Genomic DNA, 13359 nt, shown 5'->3' with positions numbered 1-13359 from the left:
CAGCAAAAAATAACAGATCACACTAGGAAAATTGAAGATATGGCCCAGTCAAAGGAACAAACCAACAATTCAAATGACATACAGGAGCTGAAACAATTAATTCAGAATGTATGAACAGACATGGAAAACTTCATCAAAAACCAAATCAATGAATTGAGGGAGGATATAAAGAAGGCAAAGAAAGAACAAAAAGAAGAAACTGAAAGTCTGAAAAAACAAATCACAGAACTTATGGGAATGAAAGACACAGTAGAAGAGATGAAAAAAAAAAAACAGTGGAAACCTACAATGGTAGATTTCAAGAGACAGAACATAGGATTTCTAAACTGAAGGATGGAACATCTGAAATCTGACAAGAAACAGAAACTATAGGGAAAAATTGGAAAACTATGAGCAGGAACTCAGGGAACTGAAAGACAATATGAAGCGCATGAACATACGTGCTGTGGGTATCCCAGAAGGAGAAGAGAAGGGAAAAGGAGGAGAAAAACTAATGGAGGAAATTATCACTGAAAATTTCCCAACTCTTATGAAAGACTTACAATTACAGATCCAAGAAGTACAGCATACCCCAAAGAGAATAGATCCAAATAGACATACTCCAAGACACTTACTAATCACCATGTCAGAGGTCAAAGACAAAGAGAGGATCTTGAAAGCAGCAAGATAAAAGCAATCCATCACATACAAGGGAAGCCCAATAAGACTATGCACAGATCTCTCAGCAGAAACCATGGAGGCGAGAAGACAGTGGGATAATATATTTAAATTTTTAAAAGAGTAAAACCGCCAACCAAGAATTCTATATCCAGCAAAATTGTCCTTCAAAAAATGAGGGAGAAATTAAAACATTTTCAGACAAAAAAATCACTGAGAGAATTTGTGACCAAGAGACCAGCTCTGCAAGAAATATTAAAGGGAACACTAGAGACAGATAGGAAGACAGAAGAGAGAGGTGTGAAGAAGAGTGTAGAAAGGAAGACTATGAGTAAAGGTAAAAAGAAGGAAAATTAGATATGACATATAAAATCCAGAAGGCAAAATAGTAGAAGAAAGTATTACCCATGCAGTAATAACACTGAATGTTAATGGATTAAACTCTCCAATCAAAAGACATAGTCTGGCAGAACGGATTGAAAAACAGGACCCATCTATATGCTGTCTCTACTCAAAGGACACGAGGCCAAGGACACAAATGGACATTTACACACCAATGTTTATAGCAGCATTATTAACAATTACCAAGAGATGGAAACAGCCAAAATGTCCATCAACAGACAGTTGGCTAAACAAACTGTGACATTTACATAAGATGGAATATTAAGCAGCTGTAAGACAGAATAAAGTTATGAAGCATGTAACAACATGAATGGACCTTAAGGACATTATGCTGAGTGTGATTAGCCAGAAACAAAAGGACAAATACTGTATGGTCTCACTGATATGAACTGACATTAGTGCATAAACTTGGAATATTTCCTTGGTAACAGAGACCATCAGGAGATAGAAATAGGGTAAGATATTGGGTAATTGGAGCTGAAGGGATACAAATTGTGCAACAGGACTGAATATAAAAACTCAGAAATGGACAGCACAATATTACCTAACCATAATACAATTATGTTAAAACACTGAATGAAGCTGCATATGAGAATGTTAGAGGGAGGAGGGCTGGGGCATTAATGAAATCACAAAGAAACATAGATGATAAGGATTGAGATGGTGTAATCTAGGAATGCCTAGAGTGTATAATGATAGTGACTAAATGTACAAATTTAAAAAACGTTTTTGCATGAGGAAGAACAAAATAATGTCATTACTGCAGTGTGCTGAAAATAGATGGTACTTAATAGTTTAAAATTTCAACTAATGTATGAGACTAAAGCAAAAAATGTTTATTTGGTACAAATCTATACTTTGACTAGTGCATCTCCTAATATAACTTATGTAGATAGTTGTCTGAACACCTTAAGTACATGGAACTTTGTATAGGACATGAGATTTTGTTGGTTTGTCCAGGTGATGCCCTGATGAACCCCAGAGCTATTTGATCAGTGAGTGGAAAAGTATTTGCAAAGTCCCCTTCGGGGAATGGTGAGAACGGGGGAAAACTCAACTTCCCCAAGTTGAATTCTTGATATTCTCACAAGCAGTGTGGACAACCAAAGCTATAGGCTGAGCCCCCAGTCTTGGGGCTTGTTCATATGAAACTTAACCTCACAGGGGATAGGTCAAGCCTACTTAAAATTAAGCCTAAGAGTCACCCCCAAGAGAACCTCTTTTGTTGCTCAGATATGGCCTCTCTCTCCAGCCAACACAGCAAGCAGACTCACCACCCTCCCCCTGTCTATGTTGGGACATGACTACCAGGGGTGTGGATCTTCCTGGCAGCGTGGGACAGAAATCCCAGAATGAGCTGAGATTAAGCATCAGGGGATTGAGATAAACTCTAGAATGAGCTGAGACCCAGAATCAAGGAATTGAGAAAACCTTCTCAACCAAAAGAGGGAAGAGTGAAATGAGACAGTGTCAATGGCTGAGAGATTCCAAACAGAGTCGAGAGGTTATCCTGGAGGTTATTCTTACGCATTAAGTAGATATCACCTTGTTATCCAAGATGTAATGGAGAGGCTGGAGGGAACTGCCTGAAAATGTAGAGCTGTGTTCCAGTAGCCATGTTTCTTGATGATGATTGTATAATGATATAGCTTTCACAATGTGACTGTGTGATTGTGAAAACCTTGTGTCTGATGCTCCTTTTATCTACTTTGTCAACAGATGAGAGGAACATATGGAATAAAAATAAATAATAGGGGGAACAAATGTTAAAATAGATTTAGTTTGAAATGCTAGTGATCAATGAAACGGATCAGTAAGGGGTATGGCATGTAAAATTTTTTTTCTTTGTTATATTTTTCTGTTGTCTTTTTTTTCTTTTTCTGAATTGATGCTAATGTCCCAGGAAATGATCATGATGATGAATATGCAACTATGTGATGATGTTGTGAATTGCTGAGTGTATGTGTTGGGAATGTTTGTTTCTTGTAATTTTTTTTAATTAATAAAAAATTTTAAAAAAGAAAATAATCAAAATACATTAGTTAGACTTCTATTTGTACTTCTGAAGACATCCCTGTTATTGTTTACCATCTATAACCATGTCATGCAAAAGATAATATATTAATCCTCACAAATACAGAACTTTCCTTTCAAAACTTTCTTAAGCAATCATTGATTAACAAGATTCAGGGTCTCAATTTAGTTAAGATGTGATTGGCCAATATATATTTGGGCATTACTTTCAATGAAGCATTGATGAATTATTATTTGAATTTGCATCTACTTTGGTGTGATGGTTAAGTTCATGGGTCACCTTGGCCAGGTTATGGTGTCCAGTTGTTTGGTTAAGCATGCACAGGCCTGATTGTTACTGTGAAGATATTTCATGAACTTAAATCATCAGCTAAATAAGTTCATTTCTTTTATTTACTCCAGAGACAGGTAAAACTCTGAAGACCAGTAAAAATAAAAATGAACTCATGAAGAGGAAAAAGAAAGGATAAAGTGAATTTCCTCAAACCAGGACTAGGTTTTCACCTCTAAGTTTGGTAAACTCAGCATTCAATTCAACAGTATTCAAAGTATTATGTTTGGAAATGTTTGTTCCTTCAAAACTCAATGCTCTTGTTGCTCTTGTTTCTACCATAATGTTTTTAAAGTACTTAATATTTAATTTGCATTTTAAAATCTTTAAAAGGGGAACATAATAGGTCATATAAATCCAGCATGGTTTTATCCATAGATGCTTTTATTAACAACACTCCTTTTAATGTCACCAAAGATTCCATATTCCACCATTAATAGAGAAACCACATGCAGGTGCCCTGGACAGTCCCAGCTGAGCCAAGTCTTCCAGCCATCCAAGACAAAGCACCAGACATGTGAATAAACCCTTGAAGTCTCCAGATTATCCCATCCACCAATTGAATACCACAAAGTGACTTCAGTTGATACCACTTGAAAAGAAGAATTGCCCTGCCAGGATTCCTGAACCACAAACTCATGAGACAGAATATGATGATTGCGGTCTCGAGTAAAATAGGTTTGATGTAATTTTTTTACTCAACATTAGGTAAGAAGAACCCAATGGAACCCTCCAACTTTCCTTTGCATTCAAGATATTGTGAAATATTGCAGGTTACTTATACCAAGTTGAATGGTTTTGTGAATTATATTCCCTAATTTTAAGTAAATTAAATGCCACAAAGTTGAAAATGAATTAGATATTTATTAAGAAAGCATGGACTGAAGTTAATGAATGCTATGAAAATAAGCAAGCAATGATAAGAAAACAGAGCTGAGACTTATTCTAAGAACATTGCTTCTTCAGCTATGTTATGACAATAGGCAATGATGAACAAATCAGATTTGGCAAGAAGCTGGCCAAAAAAACAAACAAAACAAGTCTAGATGTGCTTTTAAGAGATGGATTTACATCTTCATTTATTAGCGATGACCCTGGCCCGATGTGAGATATTAACCAGGAATAGTAATTAATATTAACTAGGCATTTATGTCCTAGGTATTGTTCTAAGTACTTATTATGTGCTAATGTATTTAATTCTTGCAGTGACCTTGGGGTGAAAACTTCTGTCATTTCACTTTAGAGTTAAAAAAAACTAAAGCAAATCAAGAGATCTTGTAACTTGTCCAAGGTAACACATTTGGTAAGAGGTAGAGCTAAGCAAGTGTCCAACCCTGGAAATCTTATTCCAGAACCTGGACTCATTCACTGTATGATTCAGCCTCTTCCTGGCATGGAAACTTGAAGCATGTAAAATAAAACTATCATAATTAACAGGAACTTAGAATGCTTTTCATTTAATCTTTATCCTCTTTTGAAATGCCTATATTTGTTTATGTTTTATGATATACACAGTATGTACTAAGGTTACAATTCATAAATAAAGGCATATTTGGATCCTCCATTAAAATTTTTTTATTTTATCTCTTTATTTATTTATTTTACATGGGCAGTCATCCAGAACTGAACCTGGGTCTCCAGCACGGCAGGCAAGAACTCTGCCACTGAACCACTGTTACCCAATAAGCTTAAAATTGCAGGTCATTAAATTTTAACTTTATTAACAAGGATGTGTTACAAATGAAATTTAGAGATCATTATAATAGAAGTCTAAGCAAGAACTGCTGACAACATTATATTTATTCTTTGAAGAATCAGTCTTATGGAATTCATGAACCAATTTACCAATAAAAGCAACTGATAACATGTTGTCATGCATGTATTCCATTTTTGCCCCATTCTCTGTGCTTGAGCTTTAGAATGAGGATTCTTTTTGTTAAAAACTGAATATTACAGTATGAAGTTAAATCCTGTCATATTATCATTGATTTGGTTCTCATTGTAAATTAAAGATAATGATCTGTACTTTGGGTAAATCCATCCATTCACCCATCCATCCATCCATCCATCCATCCATCCATCCATCTACCTACCAATTCATTCATCCATGAGTATTTAATATAAACCTACATGAGCCCTACTCTATTTTAAGTTTTTAGGAAACAGAGAGAAAATACACACATGCATGTGAGTGCACACACACCAAAACTTCCACTGAAAGGTGTGTCATCTAGTGTTCTAGTTTGAAAGCTGCTTGAATTTGATATACCATAAATGGAATGACTTTTAAAAAGGAGAATTTATTAAGTTGCAAGTTTACAGTTCCAAGGTTGTGAAAATGTTCAAATTAAGGCAAGCCTATAAAAATACCTAAATTAAGGTACCCAGTGAAAGAAACCATGGTTCAAGAAGCCCAATAATGTTTGGGATTTCTCTCAGTTGGAAAGGCACATGGCAATGTCTGCTAGCTTTCTCTCCAAGAATCTTCAATGGCTTCCCTGAGGCTCTGTCCATTCTGTTGGTTCTGTCAATTCTGGTGGTTCTAAAGCTTTTTCCAAAATGATTGCCTTTTAAAGAGCTCCAGTAAGTAACCCCACCTTGAATGGGTAGAGACACATCTCCATGGAAACTATCTAATCAAAATCTACCTCCCACAGTTGGGTGGGTCATACTTTTGTGGAAACAATAAAAAAGATCCCACCCAGTAATATTAAATGAGGATTAAAGGACATGGCTTTTCTGGGGTACATAGTAGCTTCAAACTGGCACAACTAGTAAGAGGGATAAAACAAGTATATAAATAACTATAAGGACTATAAGGAATACATCTATTATGTAAACATCCCAGCCTTAAAGGTAAAGACTTTCCTGTATCATTTGGAGATCCTGGAAGAAGCTAAAAAAAAAAAAAACAAACATTTGCTTCTTCACTCATACTGTACAGTTCTTCAAATATATGATTCAAATATTCTTGTCTTGATTTCCTATTTGTTAGTTCATTGTCTTACCAATTTTCTTTCCCTCAGCTAATTCTTTTCACAGCTGCAACACATAATTTAGATTAGCTTTTGCTCTTTGTTCTGCTCAATGCTGCTTCTTATACAACTTTTCTGAGCTCTATTCTCTTGGACCCATGGGCAAGTCATGCCCTGTTCTGCAGCCAGAGTAGGTTCCTAGGATGCTGCAATCTCAGGATTGCAGAATTCTGTTTTCCCAAGTTGGATTTCTGTATCTCCAGGATGCTTTGAGCTCTAGATTCTATATTCCCAGTATGGTGTACACCTAGGATGTTGTATCCCAGGACATTGTACCCCCAGGATGCTTTAGCCCTGGAATTCTGTAACCCCAGGATGCTCACCTCTGTGTTCCAGAGCCTTAGTCTCTTATTATCCAAGAGGGAAATTAAGCAAAATTATGAATTATTGAATTTACAAAAGGGAAAATAATAGCTTTGGGGGTCACCAGGGAAATTTTTCTGCCATATTTTTGAATCATGAAGGCTGTATAAATGTTCAAGTTAGAGATAAAGAGGAAAGAATATTACAGACAAAGAATGACATGAACAAAGCGATAGAAGCAGGGGCATATGTGTTCTCTTGACAGAAGTCTGAGTTCTTTCACCTACATGATCCAGCTTGTACAGAGAAGCAGAAAGATGAGACTGGCTGGGTAGAATGTGCTAGATCATGGTCCCCTCAAAATCAGTCTAAGTAATTTAAGCAGATAATGGAGAGACACTGATGTTTATGCCGAAAGAAAATAGAACAGTTGAACAATGCCCTTTAAACTTCTGAAAAATATTTGTACTTCAAAGCAGAAATTTTCATTTTGGCTGAATTGGTAACTATCTTGCCCTTGTTTGATTTTTCATATTCCACATCCTCCTAAAAGTGCAGTGAAGCTTAGGTTTATTATAAAAGTTCAAATTCATTAAAATTAATTTTATTTTGAAAGATTTTTTTGGAACTCATTAAATGCAGCTGAACATGGCCCATTATCTGTAATTAAACATCATTGCAACTGAGCTCCATTTCTGGGTGGGGAGATACATGAAATAGTGAGGCAGAAAGTAGGCATCTGCTTAACCTGTTACATAAGCTCAAACAATCTGGCAAACATCAGGTAACAAATGTCAGAATCACATCCGCTTAATATCCAAGTTCATTTTGAGAATTTCTTAAATCCAACTTGGGAAAACTGAAGAAATCAGGTAGTATCATAAAGAAGGCTTTTCAGCCCTGAAACCTTTAGTTGTGGTTGCTATAGGCAACTACATGTTATGCACAAAACTTTCTGTTCCTGGTTAACTACCCTGGGATGCCCTTATTATAAAATCTTAAATTGTATGACTATGCATGTATTGATTTCCTTTTCCTTAATAATACATAATCCTCATTAGACACTTACCCTTGTAGATAAGGGATGCAATTCAGATTTCATATTATTATGTTGGTGGTATTATTTTCTTCCTGGAAAAGAATTGGTTGATTGCCCTCTGATATTCTGAAGCATTTTCCAAAAGCCTGACTCTTTCAAACTCTGTAACAGGTGTTAGAGGACAATTTTCATTACATTTCAGAATTAAACTTTGACCAGCCCTTTTAGAGCACTTGATTTGCTCTCAAAAGGGAATTTGTTACTTTATGAGTTTCTTTATGAGCAGCCAAGGGACTGTTCATAAAAACAATCAAAACCCCACAGTCAGAGAAATTGCTCGACTTCTCTTCTCTGCACTTGCCAGAAAGAGTCATTGTTGATAAAATACTGGCCTCTATTAGCTATAGTCATTGAGATATATGGACATCAGGGTGGCACAGAAAACCATGATCTTACAGATTTAATAAGCAATACTTCTGATCTTCCATTTCCTTTTTAGAATCTTTGTTTGCAGGATGATTTAATAGATGTCACTAGCTTGGGCTCTCAGAAAGCATGCAGTGTAACTAACTCTTTTTTACACCACAACATTTGATTGATACACTCATTTACTACTAGCTAGGGTCTATAAAATAGTGAGATATGGCCAGTTACATCAAGCAACAATCTTTATCACCAATCATAGTGCCAAGGGAAGTCTTGCAGGCAGAGATGCTTTAGCTCTCCCCATTATTTCTAGCCATGCAACCCACTAAAGGCACCCCAAATAAACATAGCATCTCTATACTTGCTATAGAAACATAACCCCAAGAAAATTCCCTGTGCCTCCAGGCTTACATCGAAATTGGTGTCATCAAGAACTCCAAATAGAAATTGGTTAGTACTTCAATCATTTTAATATTTTTCAGGTAAGGGAAGGAAGTGGCATTTATTGAAGATTTATTTGGTTTAGGTTATTTCACCTAATTTTCATACCTTTTGAGGTAGATGTTACTAAACCAGTTTTGCAGACCATTGGGTTAGCTAATATCTTAGCAGCAGTCAGGAAATATATTCTAAATCTGAGATGGTGGCCATAAATCCTATCTAGTATCTAAATTAGTAGGATCCCAAATGGTGTATTCATTCTATGTGTTTTGTGGAATCCTTCAACTCCTAAAGATCACTTGGTTGCTAATTGTTTACCTGGACTTTTGCAGCTGCTTTGCTCTGCTTTCTTCTATATTTCTGCTTAGTATTGCCATTAAACATGTTTGATGTTACAACCTTTTCCAGATATCAGAACACCTCGTTTTATTTTTAGTACTCTATAAATGAATAAGTGAGTGTGAGAATGAGTGAATGAAGGACTGAACAGTCTCGGACTACTGAGAAATCTCCTTTAATTTTCAATGACCTGACATATTGGGGTTCTTCTCAAGCATATCCCTTCCTATGCAGACGTTTCTTTCCCATATAAAGCATATGCAAATGAAAATCATCACAAATAGTAGTCCGTACATTCTTCTAGATCAAGGATGAGCTAACTACAAGCCAAGAAAAAAGTTTTATTGAACCATGTCCATTCATTCACCTTTTTTTTTTCTTTCGGCATAGGCAGGCTCTGGCATTCACTTTTTTAATAAGAGAAGATGTGGGTTGATAGAACAATTATGCATAAAATATGGAATACCCATATACCTCCCTATTATTAACACCTTGCCTTGGTATGGTACATTTGATGAAAAAATATTTTTATCATGTTAAACTAAAATCTGGGGTTTAACTTAGGATACACTGTGTTGTGCAGTTCCATAGATTTCTTAATATTTTTTATTCTAGTGACATGTACACAACCTAAAATTTCCCCTTTTAACAGCATTCAAATGTATAATTCAGTGATGTTAACATTCTCAGTGCTGTGTTACTGTAACCACCATCCATTACCAAAACTTTTTCAGCACTCACAAATAGAAATCTGTACCTTTAAACCTTAAATCCCTGTTTCCTACCCCTACTCTATCTGTCCCTTGGTAAGCTATATTCTAAATTCTGATTCTATAATTTTACATATTCAAAAATCATTTCATATCAGTGAGATCATATAATATTTGATTTGCTTATTTCACTTAGCATAGTGTCTTCAGGGTTCATTCATTCTGTTGCATGTATCAGAACTTTATTACTCTGGATGGCTGAATATTATTTCACTTTGTACATAAACATTTGCCTGTCCATTCATTTGTTGATGGACATTTGGGTGCTTCCGTTATTTGGCAATTGTAAATAATGCTGCTATGATCATTGATGTGTGAATAACTGCTCAAGGTGCTACTTTCAATTATTTGGAGTTAGAAGTGGAATTACCTGGTCACATGGTAATTCTACACTTTACTTTCTGAGGGACAGCTAAACTGTCTTCCAAGGTGACTGGTCCATTTTACATTCCCACCAGCACTGAGTGAGAGTTCCTATTTCTCTGCATTCTCTCCAATACTTGTAGTTTTCCTTTTTTTTTATTGTAACAGTAACCATTCTAGTGGGTGTGAAATGGTATCTCACTGTGGTTTTGACTTACTTTTCCCTAATGTCTAATAATGTTCAGTTTTATTTCATGAACTCTGTGACCATTTGTATATTCTCTTTGGAGAAATATCTATTCAAATCTTTTGCATGTTTTTTAATGGGGTCGTTTGTCTTTTTTATTGTTAAGTTGAAGGATTTCTTAATATATTCTGAATATCAAACCCTTCTTGTATATGTGGTTTCCAAATATTTTCTCCTAGTATTTTTTTTAACCCAAAATCAACCCTGTCCTTAATCCACGACAAGAAATATTCTAGACATTTAGTATTCTATACAAAGTATTTCATCAACCCAAGTTGTCCCATTCATCTTTAACAGAGAGAGTATGGAGGTAACTGACACAAATCCCCCTTCTTCCCTTTTCCACCTCCCAGGATATCTAGTTATCCATAATTATCTCTGTAATTCTAGAGACAAGTTAACCGTTAATTTTACAATGAACTCCATCCATTTCTGCTTTCAGTCCAATTTGTGAAAAACTTTCTATAATCCACTCTATCTTCATCTTCTTTCACTGCAGTGACATTGTGACCATCCAATTACCTAGATTTCATAATATATTGCAAGGCTTGGAAAGGTCTGGAAATTCACTATGCTTTGTTGGAATGATGTTTTCCAGGAAGAAGGTTGGATGTAGATGGATCATTTCTACTCCTCTCTTCTTTTCCTTGGCTCATTCTGGGTCTCAGTTTGGCCCTATACACTACTGGCCTGCACCTATGTTGAGTTCAAGAATTATATTGCTTAGATATCAATTCTTCCCAAATTGAACTATGAATTTAATGCAATCTTAATAAGAATTTCAGCAAGATTTTTTGTTGGTATTGAAAACTTGGTGCTAAAATTTAAGTGGAAAGACAAAGGAATTAAAATGGTCAATACAATTTTGAAAAGAAAAGTTAGAAGATTTACACTACCTCATTTCAAGACTTACTATAAAGTTATGGCTAATAAGAGAGTGTGAGGTTGGTAAAAGTATAGACAAGCTCAATGGAACAACATAGAGAGTACAGAAAGAATCCACACAAACAATGATCAATTGATTTTTGGAAATAGTACAAAGGCAATTCAGTGGAGAAAGAAAAGTCTTTTCAACATTGGTAATTGAACCATCCAAATGCAAGAGAGGGAAGGGGGAGAGAGGGAGGGAAAGTAAGAAGAAATAAAAAAGAAAAGAAAATTTTATGTATACCCAGCACTTTGTACAAAAATTAAATCAGGCAAGGCCCCAAGATCCATCGAACTGGGGAAGAATAGCATCTTCAATAAATGGGACTGGGAGAACTGGATATTCATAGGCAAAGGGATGAAAGAGGACCCCTATCTCACTCTCTATGCAAAAATTAACTCATAGTGGATCAAAGACCTATATAAAGTATCATAAAACTCCTAGAAGAAAATATAGGGACTATCTCTTCAAGACCTAGTAATAAGAAATAGCTTCTTAGACCTTATGTGCAAAATACAAGCAATGAAAGAAAATTAGATAAATGGGAACTCCTCAAAATCAAATGTTTTTGTGCTTCAAGGGACTTTGTCAAAAAAGAAGAAGAGGCAGCCAACTCAATGGGAGAAAATACTTGGAAACTGTATGCCAGATAAGGGTTTGCTATCCAATATATATAAAGAAATCCTACACTTAACAAAAGAACAAACAACCCAATTATAAAATGAGCAAAAGATATGAATAAACATTTTCTGAATAGAAAATAAAAATGGCTAAAAAGCACATGAAAAGGTGTTCATTTTCATTAGTTATTAAGAAAATGCAAGTCAAATCCACAATCAGATATCATCTCACACCTATAACATTGGCTGCCATTAAACAAGTAACTACACATTTTGGAAAAGATGTGGAGAAATTGGACCACTTAGCCACTGCTGGTAGGGATATCTAATGGTATAGTTGCTGTGGAAGACAGTTTGGCAGTTCCTCAAAAAACTAAATATCAAGTTACCCTTTAATCCAGCTACTCCACTACTCAGTATATATCCAGAAGATATGAAAGCAGTGACAAGAACAGACATATGCACACCAATGCTCATTGTGGCATTATTCACAATTGCCAAAAGATGGAAACAATCTGTGTCCATCAACAGATGAATGTATTCATCAGTAAAAAGGAATAATGTCCTGAAGCATATGACGTGAATGAACCTTGAAGACATAATTCTGAGTGAAATAAGCCAGACACAAAAGGATAGATACTATATGACCTCACTGGTATGAACCCTCCAGAAAATGTAAACTCTGACTCTCAAAATGTAGAATATAGGGATCTAGAGATACACAGAAGATAGAGAAGGGGGAGCGGTTACTTAATATGTACAGACTCATTGACAAGGTTGAACTTAAATTATGGGAATGGAGAGAGGTGTTGGCAGTATGTTAGTAGGATTATAAGTAATGGTGCTATATTGAAGGTGTGCATGATTGAAGAGTGTTGTTTAAAGTAATTTTTCTCACTGATTAGCACTACAAACATAAATGAGCTCTTGTGTTAACTACTTTAAAGATATGGCACCTGTACAAAATGTTAGTAATAGAGCAGTATATGGGGAAAACTACTTAATGCATTCTATGGAATATATTTAACAGGACTACCTCACTAATAATACAATGATACTATAGGTAAATAATTAGGGGATGTGATAAGAATTATGGGGTTTTCTCTTTGGTGTGGATGTTTCTATCTGTTACTTTCTCTTTGGAGCAATGAAAATTGTATAAAATTGAGAATGATTATCATTGTACAACTAAGTGAGGATACTGAGAGACATTGTTTATTTTGGATAAAATATGTGCTATGTACATATATCTTAACAAAATTTGCAGATTCAGAATAAATAAATAAACAGAAAGAGAATATGTGAAGAGAAAGGTACCTATTCAATGTTGGTAGGGTAGCAGAATAAGGCAGCCCCTCCAAAGGGTAATATAGCTAATCCACAGGAGACTAAATATAGGCAGTCCCATTACTGGAATGCACTTG

The 13359-nt window shown here is 35.4% G+C and overlaps 1 protein-coding gene across 3 annotated transcripts in view; it reads right to left on the bottom strand.

Annotated features, from left to right (window-relative positions):
* Positions 1-13359, bottom strand: part of LOC143646204 (uncharacterized) — a 140682-nt gene that overhangs the window by 13080 nt on the left and 114243 nt on the right. For all 3 annotated transcript variants that reach the window (XR_013157376.1, XR_013157377.1, XM_077115155.1), the window contains one exon: positions 7832-7963. The gene's annotated coding sequence lies outside the window, so the exon portion shown is untranslated. The remainder of the gene's footprint in view (positions 1-7831; positions 7964-13359) is intronic.

Source organism: Tamandua tetradactyla, chromosome 9, assembly GCF_023851605.1.
Source record: "Tamandua tetradactyla isolate mTamTet1 chromosome 9, mTamTet1.pri, whole genome shotgun sequence".
NCBI classification, from domain to species: domain Eukaryota; kingdom Metazoa; phylum Chordata; class Mammalia; order Pilosa; family Myrmecophagidae; genus Tamandua; species Tamandua tetradactyla.
This window is presented reverse-complemented; position numbering and strand designations above follow the sequence as displayed.